Raw genomic sequence first — 25,445 nt, forward strand, 5'->3', positions numbered from 1 at the left:
GACCAAGTTAAGGAAGAAAAAACATGAAACCCTGCTCCCAAAGAAATCCCCTTCCCAAATAATAAACATCCTATCCTTTATTTAACAACTACCCAAGAAAGACTTTCTACCAAAGAAAGACCCAAACTCTGGGCACAGCTTTTCCTTGAGTTCTGCCTGCTCTTACGTTTTGAGAGAATACTCTCTCTAATAAACTCTTAACTTGCACCACTAAACCACAGTGGTCTAAAGGATAGACCAGAATTCTTTACTTGGGATGAGACTTAGGTTCTCTGGCTACCTCCCTGGGGCTGAGCTGGGCCGGGCAGAAGGCTTCGGGCTAGGTCTCCCCAGTCTACCTGCAGACATCACCACACGCATATCAGTTCTCCTGGAAACAAACATGCACTTACCATGTATGGGGGGTGGAACAATGCCAACTTGCGCTCCCCCCCAGTAAGAGTTATCTGTATCCCAAACCTCAGAACCTGTGAACATGTTATTTTACTTGGCAAAAAGCACTTTGAAGATGGGAGTAAATTAAGGATTTTAAGATGGGAAGAGTCAACTGGATTATTCAGGTTAATCTAATGTGTTCACAAAGGTCCTCATAAGGAAAAAAAAAAAAAAAATAGCAGGACAATCAGACTCTGCCTTGGCAGAGTGGTGCCTGGGAGAGAGAGAGATCTGAAGATGCTATGCTATTGCCTTTGAAGATGGAGGAAGGGCCATGATCAAGGGAAGTGGATAGCCTTGAATCTGGAAAAGCTGGGAAGCAGACTGTTCTGCTTCTTGATTTTAGGCCAGTGAGATTTCTAATCGCCACAACTGTAAGATAACAAATTTTTCACTGTTTAAGCCACTAAGCCTATGGTGGTTTGTTTGAGTAGCGGAAGGAAACTAATATTCCATACAACCCATATACTATATACTCTTGGGGATCTATTTCAGGGGAAGGAAACCAGTGGACACAAAAATCTGTACATGAATTTCACAGAAGTTTTACTTATACATAAAAACCAGAGACAGCCCAAGTGTCCTTCAACAAGTGAATGGTTAAATAAACTATGACACATAATTACCACAGAATACTATTCTGTAAAAAAGGAACAAACTATTGATACGTACAATTTGGATTATTCTTCATGGGAGAGTGAAGGGGGGAAAAAGCCAATTTCAAAAGAGTATATAATATATAATTCCAAGAATGTAATATTTTGAAAAGACAAAATTTTAGCAAATAAACATGTTTGTGGTTTTACTGATGGTTTAGGATAGTAGAGAAAAGGAAGAAGGTTGGTGTTAAATCTGGTGTTAAGGACTTTGGTAAATGAGTAAGAGGATTGCTACCGGTAGAATGATTGAAGCTTTAGTCTAACTGATGAAAGTCATATAATTCTCCCTTGGCTATTTAATTAGAATCCAAAATAGTTACACTGCCAGTTGTAGTGATTAAATCTGTTTTTATTTTCTTCCTTGAGACAAGGTCCTCTGGTACATGCAAATAAGTGGAAAGCCTTCAGAAATAGGAAATAAATTGAAGTATCATCTACTCACTTAACTATTAATGGAGCAGCTGTCTTAGGAAGTTAACATTTAAATTGTGTAACCCAGCAAATTTGTTAAGATATTCTGAAATGGTTGCAACCAATTCTCTGTAGGAGCTTGTGAAACATAAAGTTGAAGAACCCCTGATTAAAAGCATTATTCATTACAAAGATTTATATTTAATGCCTACCTTTCTAAGACACACATCTGCAAAATATATTTTTTCATATTACCAAAAACTCTTCTATTAATGCATATCCTCAGTGATTGAAATGACACATGCAAATGAAAATAAAATGCTATTTAACCTTAAACAAATTCCCTTTCACATGTTAATTTATTTTTTTCTTGTTTTTAACATTGTTGGACTTCCTGAAAGATCGTTTCAGTCAAAATGATCTTGATTATGTATCTAAATTCATATTTAGACCTAATAAAATCTCAAAATCTGAACAAACTATATGCAGACATAATGCATTATATAGGTATATTGTTCTTCCATCATTTTTACATTTTAAAAAATTAAGAATAAAAAAAGAAGCAGGGGGCACCTTGGTGGCTCAGTGGGTTAAGCCTCTGCCTTCGGCTCAGGTCACAATCCCAGGGTCCTGGGATTGAGCCCCACATCGGGTTCTCTGCTCAGCAGGGAGCCTGCTTCCCCCCTCTCTCTCTCTGCCTGCCTCTCTGCCTACTTGTGATCTCTGTCTGTCAAATAAATAAATAAAATCTTTTTAAAAAGAAGCAGAAAAATGTATTTTTTTAAGAGCCAGATGTAAGAGGTTACAGATCAACTAAGAATCTTTTATTATGAGTCTCAAAATCTACCACTGATGAAATGGAGGACATATAGTTTTAATTTGGTTATTTGAATGGTAACACACTCAAATAATATAGTTTTTCTTAATTATGCTATTATGCTATGCATTTTGGTTTGAGTTCATATTCATAAATAGTAATGTAACTTTAAACAATTTTGTAATAATAACTCTGATTATGTTCTAAATGTTGGCTGTGAGTAGAAAGTAATCTCAGCTTAATTAGCTAGTTACTTCTATATGCTAAATTAGAGCTATATTACAAAATAAAAACCTTTAAATTACATAGTGAAGAAATCTCCAAACATAATTACCAGGATCTCTACAGGAAGATATAATTACTGTGGGCTAAATTCTTTCTTCAGCTTCATTTTTGCATCTCTCACAGAAGCCAATAGACACAAACTGCATACATATCTAAGGGCTGAATAACTTACTGTGAATTCTTCTGGGAAATGTCCAAAAACTAATGGAGGATATATCATGAAAGTTGAGAATACATATTTCCAGCAATGTGTAGTGAAGCCAACTTAAGACACCATCCATTCTTGTTAGAAGGAAGAATCTGGAATGTTCAATCCTAACCTTGATTTTTGAATCAAATCACACTCTGCCCTTGAAGAACTTACTTAATTAGTCTATGTCTAACTTTATGTACCTGTAAAATGGAGATAATAAATATTCATTTACCTCATGGGATGTTTGGGGAATTCATGATTGTAAAATGCAAAGAGAGTTGTGGTTAAAAGTTGTGGATCAAATTGCAGAATGGGGAGCATGTCAGAAGGTATGCTTCTGTTCTATGTCTAGAATATTGTGGTAAGTAGTATGTATTGCTTGATAATAACTGCATTTAGAATAATCATGACAGTCAGAAAATGGAATATGTAAGGATACTCAGCAAAATGAAATAAAAAAGCACAAACGTATTCTGGTGGCAATAGATGTATCTGATTCCTAATCCTACTACAGTGGATTAATAAATTACCAAAGACAGCATACCCAAAGTGATAATAATTTGAGCAGTAACATGTACAGCTGAAATCATGCATACAACATATTGGCAAGACCATGAGCTTTATATTATACATAACTGGTTTTAATCTCAGTTTTACTTTATATGTGACCTTGAGTAAGTAACTCTGCCACACTGAACAAAAGAAGAATAACAGAATTGAAAATAGACTCATAAGAGATTTGTAAGGATTCATGAAATAATGTATATAAAGCACTTATCATAATACTGACCTATAATAAGTAGTGTTTATAATAAGTAACTTATTGAATACCTATTATAAGTCAAAAATTGTTTTATACACTTATATGTCTCATATTCAGCAACTAGAGGTTGAAGAAATAGAGTGGATACATATACATATATAGGAGATATAGTAATAAAGTTTCAAGGAGTTTACAGCCTAAGAGAGAGAGAAAAAGAATAAGGCAATAAAGCAGCATAATAATTCCTGACGGTGACACACATTATAGAGCAGATGAGACAGTAACGCTATAGATCATTAGTTATCAATCAGAGCTTCAAATTGGAATTATTTGAGAAACTTCCTTAAAATACTGATATTCGGGTTCCACCCCAGAACAAATAAATCAGCCTCAGTTTTGTGATCCACACGTACTTTGTGTAGGATGTGTCATCATCTAAGATGGCAAAAAAAGGGAAAACAATTTGGAGAGAAAGGAAAAAGACTGGTATTGTTTTCAACTTAGAAATTTCTACATTCACACAAAAAAAATATCTAAAGAAGGATCTGACTATGTGGTTTGAGATCGTGGGAGAAATATTTAGGGAGGGATATAGATTTTGGAACAAACAATATATAGCTAGCAGTTTCAAGTCATATATGAAGGGGAGATTACCTAAGCACAGTATAAGTTAGAGTGGGAAGACTGACTGTGAGAAGACAGAAGACATACGAGGTGGCTCCCATGAAGTTCGCCTTCTGGCGTTCATGCCTATGTGGGGTCCCACTCCTTCAATCCTTTCAATGTGAAAGGGATCTAGGACTTGCTTCTAAACAAGGAATGGAATGGACATAATTGTCTACATATGATTATGTGATTATATAAGATTACAGCACTCATCTTGCTGGAGTTCTTTCCCTCACTGGCTCTGAAAAAGCAAGTGGTCATGTTGGGGAACATCACACAATTACAAGTGATCTCCAGGGGTGCCTGGCCAGCTCTGTCAGAGGAGCACACAACTCTTGATCTCAGGGTCATGAGTTTGAGCCTCATGTTGGGTGTAGATATTACCTAACTATAAACTTAAAACAACACAAACAAACAGACAAAACAAAACACATGGTGTTTTGGAAGGTGACTTCCTGCCAGCAGCCGACAAGGAACTGAGAACTTCAGCCATGAAACTGTTAAGGAATTGAATTCTGCCAACAGTCTGAATTTTAAGTGGATCCTTCCTCAGTGGAGCCTCATATGGAAACACATTTTTGATAATCACTTTGATCACATCCTTGCAAGTCTTGAAGAAGACACAGCTGAGTCATACCTTGATTCCTGATCCACAAAAACTGTGAGATAATAAATGCATATTCTTTTAAGCTACTAAGATAGTTGTACTGTCATTACTAAGCAACAAATAACTAATACAATGAGTAAAAGGATCATTGAAGGAAAAGGGCATTATTCTTAGATGTGGAAAGAAAACCAGGTTACAGTAACACTATAATGCATTTATTATTTAATTTTAAATAGTATTATATAGGCAGTGTAATATAATGCACGAGATTATGCAAAGTAACGCAATTCTGCCTTTTGGTGCAACTGCTTCATGTAAACCTAACATGAAAAGGGGTTGTTGGAGCACTGAAAGGACAAAGAGCAGTAAGTTCCCCTAGTGAACGGCACACATTACAGGAATTGTTTTGTGCTAGTGTTTCTAGAGTTCAATTAAAATAACCTGCATGTGTGGCATAATATTATCTAAGATTTACTTTTATTATAGCTCCTTTCATGGCTGTATTGATCTACTGAAGTGAAACCAGAAGTTGTCTGTAACTAAGTTGATTTAGGTTTATTCAAATAGCAGGAGCCTTAGGAAGAGGATGTTCAAAACTCTGGAGTACAGAAAAGATACCAAAACAAGAACTAACAAGTGCCCTTCAGATTTGTCAGTTAAGAGTTCAAAATCACTCCAGCAAACACAATGTCAGTGGGCTAGTGGGGTTCAAAGATTCCTGGTGGTGACAAAGAACTGCTACTAATGAGTATAGACTGTTCGTTCCAGAATCTTAGCCGAAGAAAGGAGAGGGATGGGGGAAAAACTAGATTGCAATATACGGTTTCATTACAGGTTGAATTATGTCCCCCAAGAGATAAGTTCAAGGCCATTAACTCCTAACCCGATTACATCTGCAAAGATCTTATTCCCAAATAAGGTCAAATGCATATGCATGTGATGCATGTGCATAGCTAGCTGTTGAAATCATATATGAAGGTGAGATTCATATACAAGTGACCTTATTTGGAAAGAAGATCTTTGTAGATGTAATCGGGTTATGATGAGGTCATACTATATTAGGGTGGGCCCTAGTCCAGAATGCCTGGAAACACAGAAAAGAGAATACAGATGCACGGGGAAAGGGAACACAGAAAAAATGGAAACACAGAAAAAGGAACACCATGTAAAGACACAGACACATGTAGACATAAAGGGAAGACAAGACAGACATCTGAAGACTGAGACAGATTGAATTCATGCTGAAAACCAAAAGATGCATGAGGCTACCAGAAGCTGGAAGAGGCAAGAAAAATTCCTTCCCTAGAGGCTCCAGAAGAAGCATGGCCTACCAGTGTCTTGGTTTCAGACGTCTAGGCTCTAGAACTGTGAGAAAATAAATTTGTATGGTTTTAAACTGCCCAGTTTGTAGGTAATTTGTTATGGCAACTCTTGGAAACTAATACAAGTTTAAAAGGAAATAATCTTATGAGGCAAGTTTCTTAAATGTATTCATACTGAGAAGAAGCCAAGACAATAGAGAAGTTCTAGATTCAATTAGAAAGGAAAAACCGGAAAGGAAGAATATCCTGGAAGAGACAAGAGGACAGAATCAAGAGAAATGTTCAGTGTATAGATCACTTCCTCACAAAACCACCAGGCAGATTCCTGGGCCCTTCAAAAACATTAAAAAAAAAAACCTAAAAAAAAATGTGACTGAGTGTGGAGTCTGGGATTCTGCAATTGTGATCTGATCACAGTAAAGTTTAAGAAACACTGATTTATTATTCACTTACATGTGGAACCTAAAAAAATTAAAAATAAAAAATAACCTCCCCAAGCTCATAGATATAGAGAATAGATTGGGAGCTACCAGAAGTGGGGAGTGAAATCTGTGAAGGGATTCAGAAGAGGCAAACCTCTAGTTATAAAATAAATGTCATGGGGTATAATGAAGAGAATGGTAACTATTGCTAGTATACTATATTTAACAACTGAAAGTTACTCAGAGAGTGCATAATAAAAGTTCTCATCACAAGTATTGAATAATGTGTAGGATTGTTGCATCACTATATTGTACACCTGAAACTAATATGACACTGTTAGCCATACTGGAATTAAAATAACAAAATTAATAAATGTGAAAAAGTTATAAGAAAAATTAAGTGTGAAAACAGATAACTAGATTTATTGTGATCATTTTTATATATACAATTATTGATTCAAGTCATACTTCTGAAACTAATACAACATTTAATGTCAATTATAACTCAATAAAATAATTTGTTTAAAAAGAAACTGATCTATAGTGTAGATAAATTGTGCAAATTTGTAATTCAAGTTTTTAAAATAAATAGCTCTTGAATATGGGAATGGGGACTAATCCTAAATTTGTATTAGATTTGCAAAACATTAGGAACAAGATTGGGCCCATGAACTATTGGAAATAATTGTCTTTGATCCTGTCTTTTTCTGTAGCAGCACAAAATAGCTGCAGTGCAATCACTATCTTAAAATAGTTCCCTGCTCTTAAGTATGACTTTCTATTACTCCTCATTTTTCTTTTCTATATGTCATGATACCTGCTTTATATTTGTTTTCCAAAGTGGATTGTTCTGGATCTAAGCAAAGCTTCTCAATTTGTTATTTCTTTTGTTCTTTCCTGCCACAACCCTTGCATTAACTAGTCTCAGACTCAACTACAGGTCTGTCTTTAATTAATTTTCTTATTGTTCCCCATAAAGTCAAATTCATCTCAAATCTACATAGTTATAGGTGGTAATAGCCCTTCTCTCTTTTCCAGTGGAACACAAGAACTATTCTGAAACACAGTACATTAGAAAGACCTAAGGAGTGTATAGTACTTGCATACATTGAGCCCTACCCTCCAAGATTCTAATTTAGTATCTGAGTCGAAGAATCTGAACCTGCAGATCTCACCTGATGCTGAAGTAGGAGCAACCCGATGTGCTCTCCGGAAACAATCCCCAAGGGGTTAGAAGTATTCACTGCAAGCTCAAAATGATTGCGGAGCCTGACAAAGCAGCCAGAAATGTTAATGAAATCTTTGGCAGCATTAAGAGCTATATAATATCCAGATCAAGAAAGTTATGTTTCTATTCCCTGCAATGACCAAACTAAGCTTGATATATTGTGTTTGGTTACACACATCATATTTTAATAAGAATATGTGCTAACTGTGTGGTTCATTTTGACCGAGTGCGTGCAATTCATATCATAGATGCCTATGGGGTACAGAGTTCAGGTCCTTGTCAGGGTGGTGTTCCTGTATCTTGTAGCTGCAGTTGTTTCCCAGAAACTTGGGAAATACTCCACTGCAAGTACTCTTTGATCTATACAGTAGAGCTGCTTAATTTTTTAAAAAGGACTAATTAATACACTCAGACTGCAACAGAAATAGTATGACAACTAAGGATCCATTTCATAATGTCCCACAATGTTTTCTTTTTAGATTTACTGAGGTATAACTGACAAATAAAATCATAAAATAATTCATGTGTACAATGTGGTGATTTTATGTATGTCTACACAGGAAAAGGATTCCACACATCCAGTTAATTAATACATCAATCACCTCACATATTTACCTTTTTTTGGGGGGGGGTGAGGACATTTAAATTCTACTCTTCAAGTAAAGTTCAATTACATAATGCAGTGTTAACAATATCACCATGTTAATACATTATGTCCTCAGACATTATTCATCTTATAACTGAAAGTTTGTACTTTTTGTCACCTTCTCCCTAATTCTCCTCTTGTGCTGGAAAACACTTTTTTCTTCCGTGAGTTTTTTCTTCTACGAGTTTCTATGAGTTCAGCTTCTGTTTTTTTGTTTGTTTGTTTTGATTCCACATATAAGTGAGCTACACAGTATTTGCCTTTCTCTGTTTGGCTTATTTCACTTAGCATAATGCCCTCTTTCATTCATGTTATCAGGAATGTCAGGATTTCCTTCTTCCCAATGCTGAATAATATCCCACTGTATACAGATACCACATTTTATTGATCCATTCATTCACTGACACTTTGTTTCCATACTTTGGTTATTGTGAATAATTTAATAATGCTGCAGTGAGCATGGGAACACAGATATCTCTTTGAGATGGTTTCATCTATCCCACAATGTTAAAGCCACTTCATGCTTCAAGATTCATATGGGTCTAAAAATCTCAGGGATAAGACTTTTTTTTCTGGGCATTCCAAGCCACTTAAAAGTTCTGAGGAGTCCATAACCAACTTCTAGAACCATAAGATTTCTGATATGAATGCTTCATATATTTCCAGATTATCCCCCTCCCACCAATCTCTTTCTCTCTCGTATTCTTTGCTTTCTCTCTCTCCCTACGTCTTGATCTCTCTCCTGGCAAACGCAAGACCTATTTGTTCCAGTTTAGTGGTTTTCAATATAGCTAGAGATTAGAATCACCCAGGGAGCTTCTAACACTTCAAACATCTGAGACTCAACCTAGAGATTAAAAACAATTGCCATATATTTTTATAAAAAATAAAAAAAAAAAAAAAAAAAAAAACAATTGCCATAAATTTAAGACAGGGAAACATCTCCATTTTCAGTCTGACGCCTCTGGAACTGCTAATCATTCTTCCTGTTTCATCTCAAAAGGAACCTTGCTCATCTTACTCTAAGACATTATTTCTTCATTGAACTTTGTATTTATTTTACTTTTAGATCAGAATTCTACGCAATGGTTCACAATTCAAAGTGAAACCTGTTTTCGCAATCTTCCAGATGGTGTAGCTTCTCCACCTTTTCTAATGTTCCGTCAGAGATAGAATGTGTGTGTGTGTGTGTGTGTGTGTGTGTGTGTGTGTGTGTGTGTTTAAAGATTTTATTTATTTGACAGAGAGAGATCACAAGAGGCAGAAGGCAGGCAGAGAGAGAGAGAGGAGGAAGCAGGCTCCCTGAGACCAGAGAGCCTGATATGGGGCTTGATCCCAGGACCGTGAGATCATGACCTGAGCCAAAGGCAGAGGCTTTAACCCACTGAGCCACCCAGGCACCCCTAGAGTGCATTTTGAATGGGGATAAATAGATCTCTTTTTTCCTTTAAAGCATTATACCCCAGAGCACTTCATCATTTTGACAAAGAACATGTAAGTGGCAAACATTCACAAATATCCATATGGACTATATTTCCAAGCAATTCAACCTGTTCCATACCGAAGAGTTCTAGGTTTACTTTTTTTTTTTTTTTTTTTTTTTTAAAAAGATTATTTATTTATTTATTTATTTGACAGAGAGAGATCACAAGTAGACAGAGAGGCAGGCAGAGAGAGAGAGAGAGGAGGAAGCAGGCTCCCTGCTGAGCAAAGAGCCCGATGTGGGGCTCGATCCCAGGACCCTGAGATCATGACCTGAGCCGAAGGCAGCGGCTTAACCCACTGAGCCACCCAGGCGCCCCTCTAGGTTTACTTTTGCTAAAATATTCAAGAGGAGACTGTAAGATAACTGTTAAGAGTGTGTATGGGCACACACACACACATACACACATTAACACTGGTCATAGAGATTATTTCATATTCTCAGAAATGCAGGATCTGCCTAAAAACAGTAAACCTAAAAGTGTTTAAAAAAAAAAAAAAAAAAACCTTAGCAAACTGTAGGAACTTTTGAGTTCTGACCTCATGGATTGCTAAATGGAAGCCTTAGCAAATTTATAAGATCTGAATTTCATATTTCATCCCAGTGTTCAATATCTTATTTTCTAACTTTGAGATGCTGTGTCTAGCCACAGCTGTTGCTTTGTTTGCTTTCAAGAAAACAAAACAAAACCAAGCTGTTGACTTATGCCAAATTTAGGAGTAGAATCTCATTAAGTTACTTATTTGTTATTATGTCTTCTAATTTCCTATTCTTTTTGAAAGCTTAAAATTTATAGTTAAAATATCAGCGTCAAATGGAAATATGCGAGAATTGCAATGGTGGAAATGAAACAAATCAAAGCTATCACATAATATTATAAATATTTACAGTTTATGTTTCTTAAAAACAATATAAGTGTATAAATATCACTGGTACTCCTCCAATAATACAGTGATAATTTTAGAAATATCACTGTCATTTTCTTCTATGAGATAAAATACGATGATACATCAGTAATAATTTACTTATTATAACATAATCAAAATTTCCTTTGGCATTGCTGGAAGATAAAACTCCTGAGCAAGGTAAACTGGCAGGATAAAGAAAAAAAAGTCAATCGCATGTCATATTAGCTAATGAAAATGTCAAGACGAAGAAACCTAAGTTTGTACTTATTTATTCCAACCTACCAAAGTGTGTGTTTTAGCTCTGATTTCATGCCAGATATTCCTTTCCTAATACGTCAAATAAAATACTGACTTGGTCTATGAAAACTACAAAACTATGAATATTTCAAACATTAAAAAATATTAAGCCTGGGGCACCTAGGTGACTCAGAGGGTTAAGCCTCTGCCTTCGGCTCAGGTCATGATCTCAGGGTCCTGGGATGGAGCCCTGCATCAGGCTCTTTGCTCAGCAGGGAGCCTGCTTCCCCTTCTCTCTCTTTCTCTGCCTACTTGTGATCTCTCTCTGCCAAATAAATAAATAAAATATTTTAAAAATAAAAAATAATAAATTAGACTCTATTTATTAATAATGATTCTGCCATAGCAGTACTTATCAAACTTCCCCTCTAGAGTCCAATTAACAGCAAAGAAAATGAATTTGCATCCCCAAAGATCTATGGAACACATCACACTGCTATAATCTAAACAAACATAATTTTTTTTTAAAAGATTTATTTATTTATTTATTTGACACAGAGAGATTACAAGTAGGCAGAGAGGCAGGCAGAGAGAGAGAGGAGGAAGCAGGCTCCCTGCTGAGCAGAGAGCCCAATGCGGGACTCGATCCCAGGACCCTGAGATCATGACCTGAGCCGAAGGCAGCGGCTTAACCCACTGAGCCACCCAGGCGCCCAACAAACATAATTTTAAGTCTAGTTCTAAAGATTAAAAAAATGATAATTTGATACAATAACAAATATGTACTTAATTGAAAAATAATAATTAAATTATCTTTTATCCTAAATTATCTAGCACTTTTAATAGTCTTGAATATTAGTACCTTGGTATAAGAAGCATATATTTAAGAATCTGCCCAATATTTGGAAATCTCAAAATATGAGGGAAGTTACATTCCAGAGGATTTAATCAGAATTTATACAATTATATATTTTTTTTAACCAAGTGAGAAGAGTGCTTATAATTAAAGTCTATGGGTAAAGGAAGTCTAGAACAGACAAGAGTCACTAAGCAACTGCAATGGAGAATATAATGGTTTATAAGCAATTTTCCAAAGAAGACTTACAAATATCTATCAAGTACATGAAAAAGCACTCAACATCACTAATCATCAGGGAAATGCAAATCAAAACCACAATGAGGAATCACCTGTTAGAACAGTTATCATCAAAAGACATGTATTGGTGAGGATGTGGAGAAAAGGAAAACTTTGTACACTGTTGGTAGGAATGTAAATTGGCACCACTATGGAAAACAGCATGGAGGTCCCTTATAAAACTAAAAATCAAACTACCTTATGATCCAGCAATCCCACTTCTGGAATATATATCCAAAAGAAATTAAAACATGTATCTCTTAAAGAGATATCTGCACTCAGATGTTCACTGCAGCATTATTCAAAATAGCAAGATATGGAAATTAGATAAGTGTCTGTCAAGGGTGAATGGATAAAGCAGATGTGATGTGTGTGTGTGTGTGTGTACATATACACATACACATACGAACATACATATACACATAAAAAATGGTATGTTATTCAACTTCAAGAAAGAAAAAAATCCTGCCACTTGCAACATGGGTGGACTTTAAAGGTATAATGCTAAGTGAAATAAGTCAGAGAAAGATAGATACTATATGATATGACCATATGACCTATATGTGGAATCAACAGCAGCCTAACTCATAGAGAGTAGGATGATGGTTACCAGAGGCTAGGGTATGGTAAAAATGGGAAGATACTGCTCAATAAATACAAATGTCTAATCATAAGATGAATAAATCCTATAGATCTCATGTACATGGTTATAGTTACTAATACTACATTATTAACTTGAAAGATGCTAAAAGAGTAGATCATAATCATTTCCACCACAAAAATATGCTAGTTATGTGACATAATGGACATGTTAGCTAACCCTACAATAATAAATATTTTGCAATATATGTGTATGAAATCAGCACCTCATATACCTTAAATTTACACCATGTTATGTCAATTATATCTCAGTAAAGCTTGGGGTAAAATAATGCAATAATTTAGGTTGACTTTTAGGTGAACTATAAAATATTTAAATCAAGAGATTAAAAATCTAGCGTAAATGCTATGAAAGGGTTACAGATAAAGAGTAAACTGAAAAGGGAAGGTACTATTCTGAGTATCAGATGACAAATGTAAGACAAAGCAAAAAATTCTACTATGATTTGCAATGTGGATAAACTGTACAAACCATGTCCTGACAGAAAAAGTATCAAAAGCCTAAACTGTTTTTCTATTTATTTAAGTTCAATTATCCAACATATAGTATATCATTAGTTCAAGATGTAGAGTTCAATAATTCATCAGTGCTCATCACATCATGTGCTCTCCCCAATGCCCATCACCTAATAACCTTATTTCCCCACCCACATCCTCACTAGCAACCCTCAGTTTGCTTTCTATAGTTAAGATTCTTTCATGGTTTTTCTCCTTCTCTGATGACTTATTCAGTTTTACCTCCCTTCCCCTATGATCCTCTGTGCTGTTTTTTATATTCCACATGTAAGTGAAACCATATAATAACTGTCTTAATCTGAATGATTTATTTGGCTCAGCATAATACCCTCCACTTCTATCCATGTTGATGTAAATGGCATGTATTCTTTCTGATGGCTGAGTAATATTCCATTGTGTGTGTGTGTGTGTGTGTGTGTGCGTGCACATGTGCGTGTGTGTGATATCATATATTCTTTATCCATTCATCTGGTGATAGACACTTAGCCTCTTTCCACAGTTTGGCTATTGTAAACATTGCTGCTATGAACATTGGGTGTAGGTGCCCCTTTGGATCACTACATCTTTATCTTTGGGGTAAATACCTAGTAGTGTAATTGCGGGGTCATAGGGTAGCTCTATTCTTAACTCCTTGAGGAACCTCCATACTGTTTTTCAGAGTGGCCATAGCACATTGCATTCCCACCAAGAGTGTAAGACGTTTCCTTTTCTCTGCATCCTGGCCAACATTTATTTTCTGTCTTGCTAATTTTAGCCATTCTGACTGATGTGAGGTATTTCGTTGTAGTTTTTATTTATATTTCCCTGATACCAAGAGATGCAGAGCACTTTTTCATGTGTCTGTTTGCCATTTATATGTATTTGGAGAAATGACTATTCATGTCTTTTTTCCATTTCCTGACTGGATTATTTGGTTTTTGGGGTGTAAGATTTTTTTATAGATCTTGGATACAGGCCTTTACTTGGTTTAGAAATATCTTCTCCCATTCCAAAGATTGCCTTTTGGTGTGTTGACTGTTTCCTTTTCTGTAAAGAAGCTTTTTATCTTGATGAAGTTCTAATAGTTCATTTTTGCCTTTGTTTCTCTTGCCTCTGGAGACATGCCTAGGAAGGAGTTGCTGCTGCTGAGATTGAAGAGGTTGCTGCCTGTGTTCTCCTCAAGGATGTTGACAGATTCCTATTTCACATTTAGGGCTTTTTATCCATTTTGAGTTTATCTTTGTGTATGGTATATGAAAATGGTCCAGTTTCATTCTTTTACATTTGGCTGTCCAATTTTCCCAACACCATTTGTTGAAGAAGCTATCCTTTCTACACTGAATATTCTTTCCTGCTTTGCCAAAAATTAGTTGATCATAGAATTGAGGTTCATCTCTAGGTTCTCTAGTCTGTTCCATTGATCTACATGTCTGTTTCTGTGCCAGTACCACACTGTTTTGATGATTACAGCTTTGTAATAGAGTTTGAAGTCCAGTATTGTAATACCAACAGCTTTAGTTTTCTTTTTCAACATTCCTTTGGCTATTCGGGGTATTTTCTGGCTCCATACAAATTTTAAGATTGATTCTTCCAGTTCTGTGAAATATGTCAATGTTATTTTGGTAGGGATTGCACTGAATGTGTAGATTGCTCTGGGTAACAGAGACATTTTAACAATATTTATTCCTCCAATCCATGAGCATGGAATGTTTTTCCGTTTTGTTGTGTCTTCCTCAATTTCTTTCATTAAGCGTTCTGTAGTTTTTAGAGAACAGATCCTTTATCTCTTTGGTTAGGTTTATTCCTATGTATGTTATAGTTTGGGGTGCAATTTTAGTTTTAGATCTTGTCACATTGCTGAATACCTGTAGGAGTTCTAGCAATTTTAGTGTGGGGTCTTTTGGGTTATCCACATAAAGTATTATGTCATCTGCAAAGAGTGAGAGTTTGATTTCTTTTTTGCCAATTTGAATGCCTTTTATTTATTTTTGTTGTTGTTGTTGTCTGATTACTGAAGCTAGGACTTCTAGTACTATGTTGAATGACAGTGGTGAGAGTGGACATCCCTGTTGTGTTCCTGACCTTAGGAGAAAAGCTCTCAGTGTTTCCCATTGAGAATGTGGGTTTTTCCAATAAGACTTTTATGATGTTCAGAGATGTTTCCTCTGTCCCCACGATGTGAAGAGTTTAATCAAGAAAGAATGCTGTAGGGGGCGCCTGGGTGGCTCAGTGGGTTAAGCCGCTGCCTTCAGCTCAGGTCATGATCTCAGGGTCCTGGGATTGAGTCCTGCATCAGGCTCTCTGCTCAGCAGGGAGCCTGCTTCCCTCTCACTCTCTCTGTCTGCCTCTCTGACTACTTGTGATCTCTGACAAATAAATAAATAAAATCTTAAAAAAAAAAAAAAAGAAAGAATGCTGTATTTTGTCAAATGCTTTTTCTGCATCAATCGAGAGGATCATATGGTTCTTGTCCTGTTTGTTTGTTTGTTTTTTGTTAATGTGATATACCACATTGATTGACTTGTGGATTTTGAACCATCCCTGTAGCCCAGGAATAAATCCCACTTGGTCATGGTGAGTAATCCTTTTAATGTACTGTTGGATTCTATTGACTAATATATTTGTGAGAATTTTGGCATCTATATTCGTCAGGGATACTGGTTTGTAATTCTCTTTTTGGTGGGTCTTTGTCTGGTTTTGGGATCAAGGTAATGCTGGCCTCATAAAATGAACTTGGGAAGTTTCCTTTCATTTCTATTTTTTGAAAGAGCTTCATAAAAATAGGTATTAGTCTTCTTTAAATGTTTGGTAAAATTCCCCTGGGAAGCCACCCAGCTGTGGACTCTTGTTTGTTGGGAGATTTTTCATTACTGCTTCAATTTCCTTGCTGGTTTGGGTCTGTTCAGGTTTTCTGTTTCTTTCTGTTTCAGTTTTGGTAGTTTATACATCTCCAGGAATACATTCATTTCTTCCAGATTCCCTAACTTGTTGGCATATAGTTTGTTGGCATATAATTTAATAGGTTCTTAAAACTCTATTTCCTTGGTGTTGATTGTGATAGCTTCTCTTTCATTCATGGTTGTATTAATTTGGGCCCCTTCTCTTTTCTTTTTGATAAGTATGGCTAGGGCTTTATTGATCTTATTAATTCTTTCAAAGAATCAGCTTTCAGTTTCATTAATCTGTTCTATTCTTCTTTTGGTCTCTATTTCATTGATTTCTGCTCTCTTTTTTAATTATTTCTCCTCTCCTTGGTTTACGCTTTATTTGTTGTTCTTCCTCCAGCTCCTTTAGGCTTAAGGTTAGCTTTTGTATTTGAGACTTTCCTAACTTTTTGAGAAAGTCTTGTATTCCTACGTACTTCCCTCTTAGGACTGTGTTTGCTGCATCCCAATGGTTTTGAACAGTTGTGTTTTCATTTTTTTTTTTTGCTTCCATGAATTTTTTTGATTCTTCTTTAATTTCCTGGTTGACCCGTTCATTCTTTAGCAGGATGCTCTTTAATCTCCAAATATTTGAGTCCTTCCAAATTTCCTCTTGTGACAGAGTTGAAGTTTCAGAGCACCATGGTCTGAAAATATGCAACTAGTAACCACAATCTTGTCGTACCGATTGAGACCTGATTTGTGACTCAGGATGTGATCTATTCTGGTGAATGCTCCATGTACACTCAAGAAGAATGTTTTCTGTTGCTTTAGGATGGAATGTCCTGAATACATCTGTCAAATCCATCAGATCCAGTGTGTCATTCAAAGCTTTTGTTTCCTTGTAGATCTTCTGCTTAGATGATCTGCCCATTGCTATGAGTGGAGTGTTAATGTCCCCTACTATTACTCTCCTATTATCAATGCGTTTCTTCAATTTTATTATTAATTGGTTTATAAAATTGGCTGCTTCGCATTAGAAGCATAAAGTTGGAAGCATGGAGCCAATGTGGGTCTCTGTCTCATGACCCTGAGATCATGATCTGAGCCAAAAGCAAGAATCAGATTCTCAAAGGACTGAGCCACTTAGGTGCCCCAGGGATTCTACCTTTTTCTGTCACTGCTGCTTAGACAAATAATTCTTTTTTTTTCTTTTTTGTACATTTTTTTAAAAAGATTTTATTTATTTATTTGTGAGAGATACAGTGAGAGAGAACATGAGCGAGGAGAAGGTCAGAGGGAGAAGCAGACTCCCCATGGAGCTGGGAGCCCGATGTGGGACTCGATCCCGGGACTCCAGGATCATGACCTGAGCCGAAGGCAGTCGTCCAACCAAGGAGCCACCCAGGCGCCCCCTTTTTTGTACATTTTTTTTCTCAATTAGCATCTTCCTAAAATACAAATTGGTGGGAATTCATTCCCAGAGAAAAAATTATTTAGTAAATAATAATTTTATTATGTAAATAGAGATGAGTAGCAGGATAGCGAGGCATGTCATTTGGAATAAAGTTGTATTATAAAAAGAAAATATATTTATTTCTAGTACTGATAGTCCCCTGGATACTCTTTTGTTAGCAGGAGACTTTAGAAGCACTTTTGTGATGGCAGAATGCAGAGTTAAAGACAGTAATAAATATTTAAGGGAGGTCATGTAATATATTGGTGTTGGAGACAGACTTGATTTTGAATTGCACTTTTGCCAGTATTAGCTACGTGATCTTGGGAATATGACATAAACCCTCTAAGTCCTTGTTTCCTTAACTTTAGACATACCTGACACAGAGGTTTTCTTTTATTTTGTAATCTTGTATCCATTTCTATGTTGTTTAATGAATGTACGTTTATATTCTTGTCAATCCACATCCCCACCCCTGTCATATACACTTTGTCTACATGATTCCAAGTCATCTGACATCACTCCATTCCAGGAAATACTGACTAGCTGAAAACAGTAACATATTCCACACTATTTTTTTTAAGAGATTATTTATTTATTTGACAGAGAGACACAGAGACGGAGAGAACACAAGCAGGGGGAGTAGGAGAGGGAGAAGCAGGCCTCCAGCTGAGCAGAGAGCCCAATGCAGGGCTCAATCCCAGAACCCTGAGATCATGACCTGAGCCGAAGCAGAGGCTTAACCCACTAAGCCACCCAGGCGCCCCTAGCATGCATTTTATTTTAATTCAAATCAGTCAGTACTTACTTATTTACCCATTAACTCAACAAATATTAGGGAATTTATTATGAACAGACATTGTACCTGGAACTATTGGTTAAAATGAGAAGAATAATAATGGTTGAGTACTATAGCTAAAAAAGAAAATGAAAGAAACAGAGAAAGGGTACGTTAGCAAATTTAATTACCTGTAATCTCCCAAGGAGACAGGCATTTAGAGAATCATATAAACAGTGTGTGATTATGTGACAAACTGTGTTATATCTAGGCAAATAAGTACCACAGATGATCCACTAAGGAAAAAGAACAATAAATTATAAGATGAAATACACAATGGAGAAAAATATATGGGAGTTAAATTTCATTTTACTAACATATTAAAGACTAAGTATGTGATAAAAGAATGTCTAATAGCTCAAATACACAACCTCTACTTCCTTCCCTTTAGTGCTTATTTTGTTTTGTGATATTTGTAAGTTATCTCTTGCTTTAAATTCTTTTGATTATTTCTTTTCCTAAATTATTTCGGATTGTCAGTCTTGCTTGAATACACCAAAGCCTATGATACTAGGGTCCCTGGGGCTCAGCACTATCAGTAAACAGTGTTAAAACAAGACATTTCAGGTATTTCTAATAATGAGCAATTCTGAAGAGAGTTCAAAAAAGATTTAGGCAGAGGATCAGAATATCTCAGTGACAGAGAGATGTTTGAGGTCATATACTCAGTTTTTTTTTTAATATTTTATTTATTTGATAGAGAGAAATCACAACTAGGCAGAGAGGCAGGCAGAGAGAGAGGAGGAAGCAGGCTCCCCGCAGAGCAGAGAGCCCGATGTGGGGCTCGATCCCAGGACCCTGGGATCATGACCTGAGCCGAAGGCAGAGGCTTTAACCCACTGAGCCACCCAGGCACCCCTCAGTTTTCTATTGAAATTTCTTAAAGTTCACAAAATGAAAAAATTATAAAAACAATTTTCGTAGTACATAAAGAGGAAAAACTAAGATTAGACTATGGAAACTGGAGTTACAGAAACATGTTTTTAGACAAAGAAATTGGTTTGTAAATTTTTTTCTAATGACATGAGATGTCCTCTATCAAAACTTGATACCTTAACTGATATTATCGAAGGGCTCAAAAAAAAAATCTATATTTCTTCATTGCTTTTATTTTAAAATACTCCCTACTATTAAAACGTTATGATAGTGATTCATGAAAGAATGTGCCTGGGTCCCTGTGCTGGAGGCAGGTGTAGAATAAATATGCATGACATAAATTGTGCTGCTGGCTGGGAAATGAGAGACACTGAGGATAGAGCAGTTGTTTGAGGTCATAGAAGACCTGAGGAGATGCACTTAGATGCACCTCTGTAAGTATGAATTGTTTTCTTGGCCTAAGGATGCAAGTGAGTATGAGTCCATTGGTCTGCTTCTAAGGACTCTGCCCAGTTTTTTGTTTTTCTGTTCTGGTTTGTTTTATTTTGGCTCTAGGGTTTCAAGCCTCAGGGACTTTTATAAAATCTTATTAAAGAAGACCATTTCTTGCTCTTTTCAGTATCTTAGGTTCAAAGGAATAACCCAGCTTTTCTCTTTTCTAGAAACACCTGTTAGTTGAATTTTCCTTCTGTCTTGGTAATAGTTAATTTACTTCAGGCACTTTTATTTAAGTATGCTATAATTTTTCATATTTTGCAGGACTTTTTATGTGTTACCATTTATTTGTTAAAATATGAGGAAGTGGGGAACAACCAGGGAAGATGGCAGAGTAGGAAGATCCTAAACTCACCTTGTCCCACAAATATACTCAGATAACACCCACATTAGTATAAATAATCTAAAACATAACGCAAATACTGGCAGAATAGACTCTCCACAGCTAAACATAAAGAAGAGGCCACAGTGAAAATGGTAGGAAGGGCAGAGACAATGGTTGGAAACAAAACTGACCTGCAAGACTATTGGTGGGAGGGAGATGCCCCACAAGTACAAAGAAGGGAGAAAGGCAAACCCTACATCAGGTACCACAGACATGAGGGACCTTCACTGGGGAGACAAACCCCTATAAAATTTGGCTGTGAAAACCCAAGAGGCTTAACTTTGTGAGTTCTTAAAATAAGTGGGAATCACCACCTTGAACTTTAAAAATCAGCAGGCCCACCTCTGGGAAAGCTTGTGGACTGGGTTCCCACCCTTAAAGAGACAGAATAAAAAAAAAAAAAAAAAAAAAAAAAAAAAAACACCCCACTGAGATAAAGCATAGAAAAAATGGTTTGAAAAAGGCCTGGGGTAGGAGTACCTGGGTTGCTCAGTTCATTGACCGTCTGGCTTAATTTCAGTTCAGGTCATGATCTCAGGGTCATGGGATCAAGCCCCACATTGGAATTTGCCTGAGATGCTCTCTCTCTCCCTCTGCTGCACCCCCCCACCCGCGCTCATGCACACTCTTTCTCTCAAATAAATAAATAAATAAATAAATATTTTTAAAAGAAGAAGAAGAACAACAACAAGAAGAAAAAGGCCTGGGTATAAAAGAAGATTTATTTACCAGTCTCAGAACGTGCCCAGGATGGGCAGGGATCTTTAGGGACTTAACCAAAATAAAAGAAATGGCAGATAACATTTTCCTCTCTATCCCCAGCCTAGATACAGGGAGACCTGCAGGACATAGTGCCAATACTCTCTGCCTGTCTTGCTAACAGTACACTTTGCCCCTGCATTCTCCAGAAGACCTCCCTGCTCCAACCCTGCCTCAGCAGTTTTCCAAAGTAGGTATAGGTCTCTGCCACAAGTGGACCAGTACAAACCTTGTGAACACAGAAGGTCCACACCCATATTCTCCTGAATACCAGCCCTATCCACCCATCTTCAGCAGGAATCCATCCAAAGCAGCACCACAAGCATGGCATTATACAAGCAGACCTGACAAGGCCCTACACTACCCCAAAATGACTCCTGCCTTAGGGAGAAGGGAAGATAACCACACACACACCAGCTCTACTATGGCTCCAGAAGTAGCCTAGGGGCAGACATCTGGTCTAACTGCATGCCCCACTCACTCATAAAAGCCACTCATGTAACAACACAGGGAGAGCACTCTGCATTTCAGTGCAACCAAAGTCCTGGAAAATGCCTGCTCTGACCCAAATCAAACTCAAGGCAGCCCCAAACTGGCCAACTAACAACACAGGGACCAAGCCCTACCCACAACAGGCAAACAGAACCTTTGCAGATGACTATACCAAGGGCAACACAAGTCAACCAAAATAGTAGGGCACATGTAACATAGATAGGAGACATTGCTAAAGTGCTAGGTTCTAGTGAATAGGGGACACTGCCCTGTAGGCAGGTCAGAACCTCTTCTTCATAAAGCCGCTACTTTCAAGAGCAGGAGGCATAGCTGACTTTCCTAACACATAGAAGCAGACACAGAGAGCTAGGCAAAATTAGGAGACATAAGAATATGTCCCAAATGAAAGAACAGGACAAAATCACAGCAAGAAAGCTAAATAAAACGAGGCTAAGCAATATGCCTGACAGAGAATTTAAAATAATGGTCAGAAAGATACTCACTAAACTTGAGAAAAGAGTTGAAAATCTCAGTGAGTTCCTCAACTAGGGAATAGAAAACAAAACAACAACAACAAAAACTAAGCAGAGAGAACAAACACAATGACTGATATTAAAAAAATTCACTGGCCATTGCATGGAGGACATGGGGAGTTAGAGAGGAGAAGGGAGTTGGGGGAAATTGGAAGGGGAGGTGAACCATGAGAGACTATGGACTCTGAAAAATAATCTGAGGGGTTTGAAGTGGCGGGGGGGGTGAAAGGTTGGGGGAGCCAGGAGGTGGGTATTAGAGAGGGCACGTATTGCATGGAGCACTGGGTGTGGTGCAAAAATAATGAATACTGTTATGCTGAAAATAAATAAAAAATAAATTAAAAAAAACTCACTGGTGTAATAAATAGTAGACTAAAGGGAATAGAAGAATGAAACAATGACTTGGAAGACAGAATAATGGGAAGCAATCAATCTGAACAGGTGAGAGAAAACAATTATAAAAAATGAGATCAGATATAAGGTAATTCAGTGACACCATCACATGTAATAACATTTGCATTAGAGGGATCCCTAAAGGAGAAGAGAGAATGGGGGGCAGAAAATTTATTTGAAGATGTATTAGTTGAAAACTTCCTGAATCTGGGAAAGGAAACAGAAATCCAGATCCAGGGGTCACAAACAGCCCCCAACAAGACCCAAAATGCTCCACACAAAGACACGTGGTGATTAAAATAGCAAAAAGAAGTAATAGAGAAATTTAAAAAGCAGCAATAGAAAGGAATACAGTTACATATAGGGGAAACTTCATAAGGCTATCAGCTGATTTTTCAACAGAAACTTTGCAGGGCAGAAGAAAGTAGTATGATATTAAAAAAAAGAAAAAATATCTGTAGCTATGAATATTATATCTAACAAAGTGATCATTCAAAATAGGAGAGATCATTTCACAGACTAAAAAAAGAAAAAAAAAAATCAAGGGAATTCATCAATATTAAACCAATCCTACAAGAAATAGTAAAGGGGACTCTTTGGAAAGGAATTAAGTAAGAATTAAGTAAAAATAAGAAAAGTAGATAGTACAAAAGCAGTAAATACATATCCATAAAAATCAAAGGATATAAAGTATGAAACCATATATCTAAAACATGAGAGAAGAGCAGTAACGAATGGGTTCAAACTTAAGTGACCATCAAGTTAATACAGAGTACTATAGGCAGAAAATGTTATATACAAACCAAATAGTAACCACAAATAGTCAAAAAGTAAAGAGAAAGGAAGCCAAGTGTATCAGTAAAGAAAGGCAACTAATAAAGAGAGAAGAAAGGAAGAGAAAAAAGAAACAGAGAAGAGCTACAAAAACGTAAAACAAGAAACAAAGTGGCAATGAATGATCACCTATCAATAATTACTTTAAATATAAATGGAGTAAACACTACAATCAAAACACTAGGTGACGGAATATATACAAAACCATAACCCATCTATATGCTACCTATAAGAGACTTATTTCAGACTTAAAGACACAGCAGATTGAAAGTGAAGGGATGGAGAAACATTTATCATGTAAATGGATGCAAAGAGAAAGCCAGGGTAGCAATACTTACATTGGACAAAACTGATTTTGAAACAGACAGTAATAAGAGACAAAGAAGAACTCTATATAATCATAAGGAGGACACTCAAAGAAGAATATATAACAATTGTAAATATTTTGGGTTTTTTTAAGATGTTATTTATTTATTTGACAGACAGAGATCACAAGCAGGCAGAGAGGCAGGCAGAGAGAGAGGAGGAAGCAGTCTCCCCACTGAGCAGAAAGCCCAATGCGGGGCTAAATCCCAGAACCCTGGGATCATGACCTAAGCAGAAGACAGAGGCTTTAACCCACTGAGCCACCCAGGTGCCCCAACAATTGTAAATATTTATGCATCATGCTCCCAAATACATGAAGCAGCTAATAATAAACATAAAGGAAGTAATGTATAGTAATACAATAATACTAGGGGACTTTAACACCCCACTCACATCAATGAATAGACCATTCAAACGGAAAATCAACAAGAAAACAATGGTTTTCTTTCTTTTTTTTTTTTTTTCAGTGTAACAGTAGTCATTGTTTTTGCACCACACCCAGTGCTCCATGCAATCCGTGCCCTCTCCAATACCCACCACCTGGTTCCCTCAACTTCCCACCCCCTGCCTCTTCAAAACCCTCAGATTGTTTTTCAGAGTCCATAGTCTCTCATGGTTCACCTCCTTTCAATGACACATTAGACTGAATGTAATTAACACATATATTTAGAACATTCCATCCTAAAGCAGAATATTCACACTCAAGTGCATATGGAACATTCTCCACATAAAACACCACAAAACAAGTCTCAACAAATTCAAAGAGATCAAAGTCATTCCAAGCATCTTTTCAGATGCTTCTAAATACTATAAATCTTTTTTGCATCTTTCCTTGTTTCTAAATACTATAAAACTAGAAATTAACCACAAAAAAAAAAAAAAACTGGAAAAAACACAAATGCATGAAGGTTAAATAGCATGGTACTTAACAATAAATGGGCCAACAAAGAAATTAGAGAGGAAATTAAAAAGTACATGAAGAGAAATGAAAATGAAAATGCCATAGTCCAAAATGTTTGGGATGCAGCAAAAGCTGTTCTAGAAGGAAGTTTAGAGCAATACAGATCTATCTCAAGAAACAAGAAGACATTCTCAAATAAACAACATAATCATACACCTAAAAGAGCTGGGAAAAGAAGAACCAAAAAAACCTAAAACACTAGAAAGAAAGAGATAATAAAGATTAGGGCAGAAATAAGTAAAGTTCATACAACAACAACAAAAACAAATAAACAAACTAAAAACAATAGAAGAGATCAATGAAACCAGGAGCTGGTTCTTTGAAAAGATCAACAAAATTGATAAACCTTCAGCCATACTTATTAAAAAGAGAGAGGGAGAAAGAGAGAATAACAAACTCAAACAAAATTTTAAAAAAATGAAAGAGGAGAAATAACAGCTGAACCACAGATATATAAAGAATTAAAAGAAAACATGACAAATCATATGTCAAAATATTGAACAACAGAGAATAAATGGATAAATTCCTAGAAACATATAATCTCCCAAAACTGAATCAGGAAGAAATAGAAAATTTGAACAGACCAATCACCAGCAATGAAATTGAATCAGTAATCAAAAAATTCCCAACAAACAAAAGTCCAGGACCAGATGGCATCAACAGGGGAATGCTACTAAACATTAAAGAAGAGTTAATGGGGCACCTGGGTGGCTCAGTGGGTTAAAGCCTCTGCCTTCAGCTCAGGTCATGATCCCAGGGTCCTGGGATCAAGCCCAGCATCGGGCTCTCTGCTCAGCGTGGAGCCTGCTTCTCCCCGCCCC

This window comes from Mustela lutreola, chromosome 1, assembly GCF_030435805.1.
Source record: "Mustela lutreola isolate mMusLut2 chromosome 1, mMusLut2.pri, whole genome shotgun sequence".
NCBI classification, from domain to species: Eukaryota; Metazoa; Chordata; class Mammalia; order Carnivora; family Mustelidae; genus Mustela; species Mustela lutreola.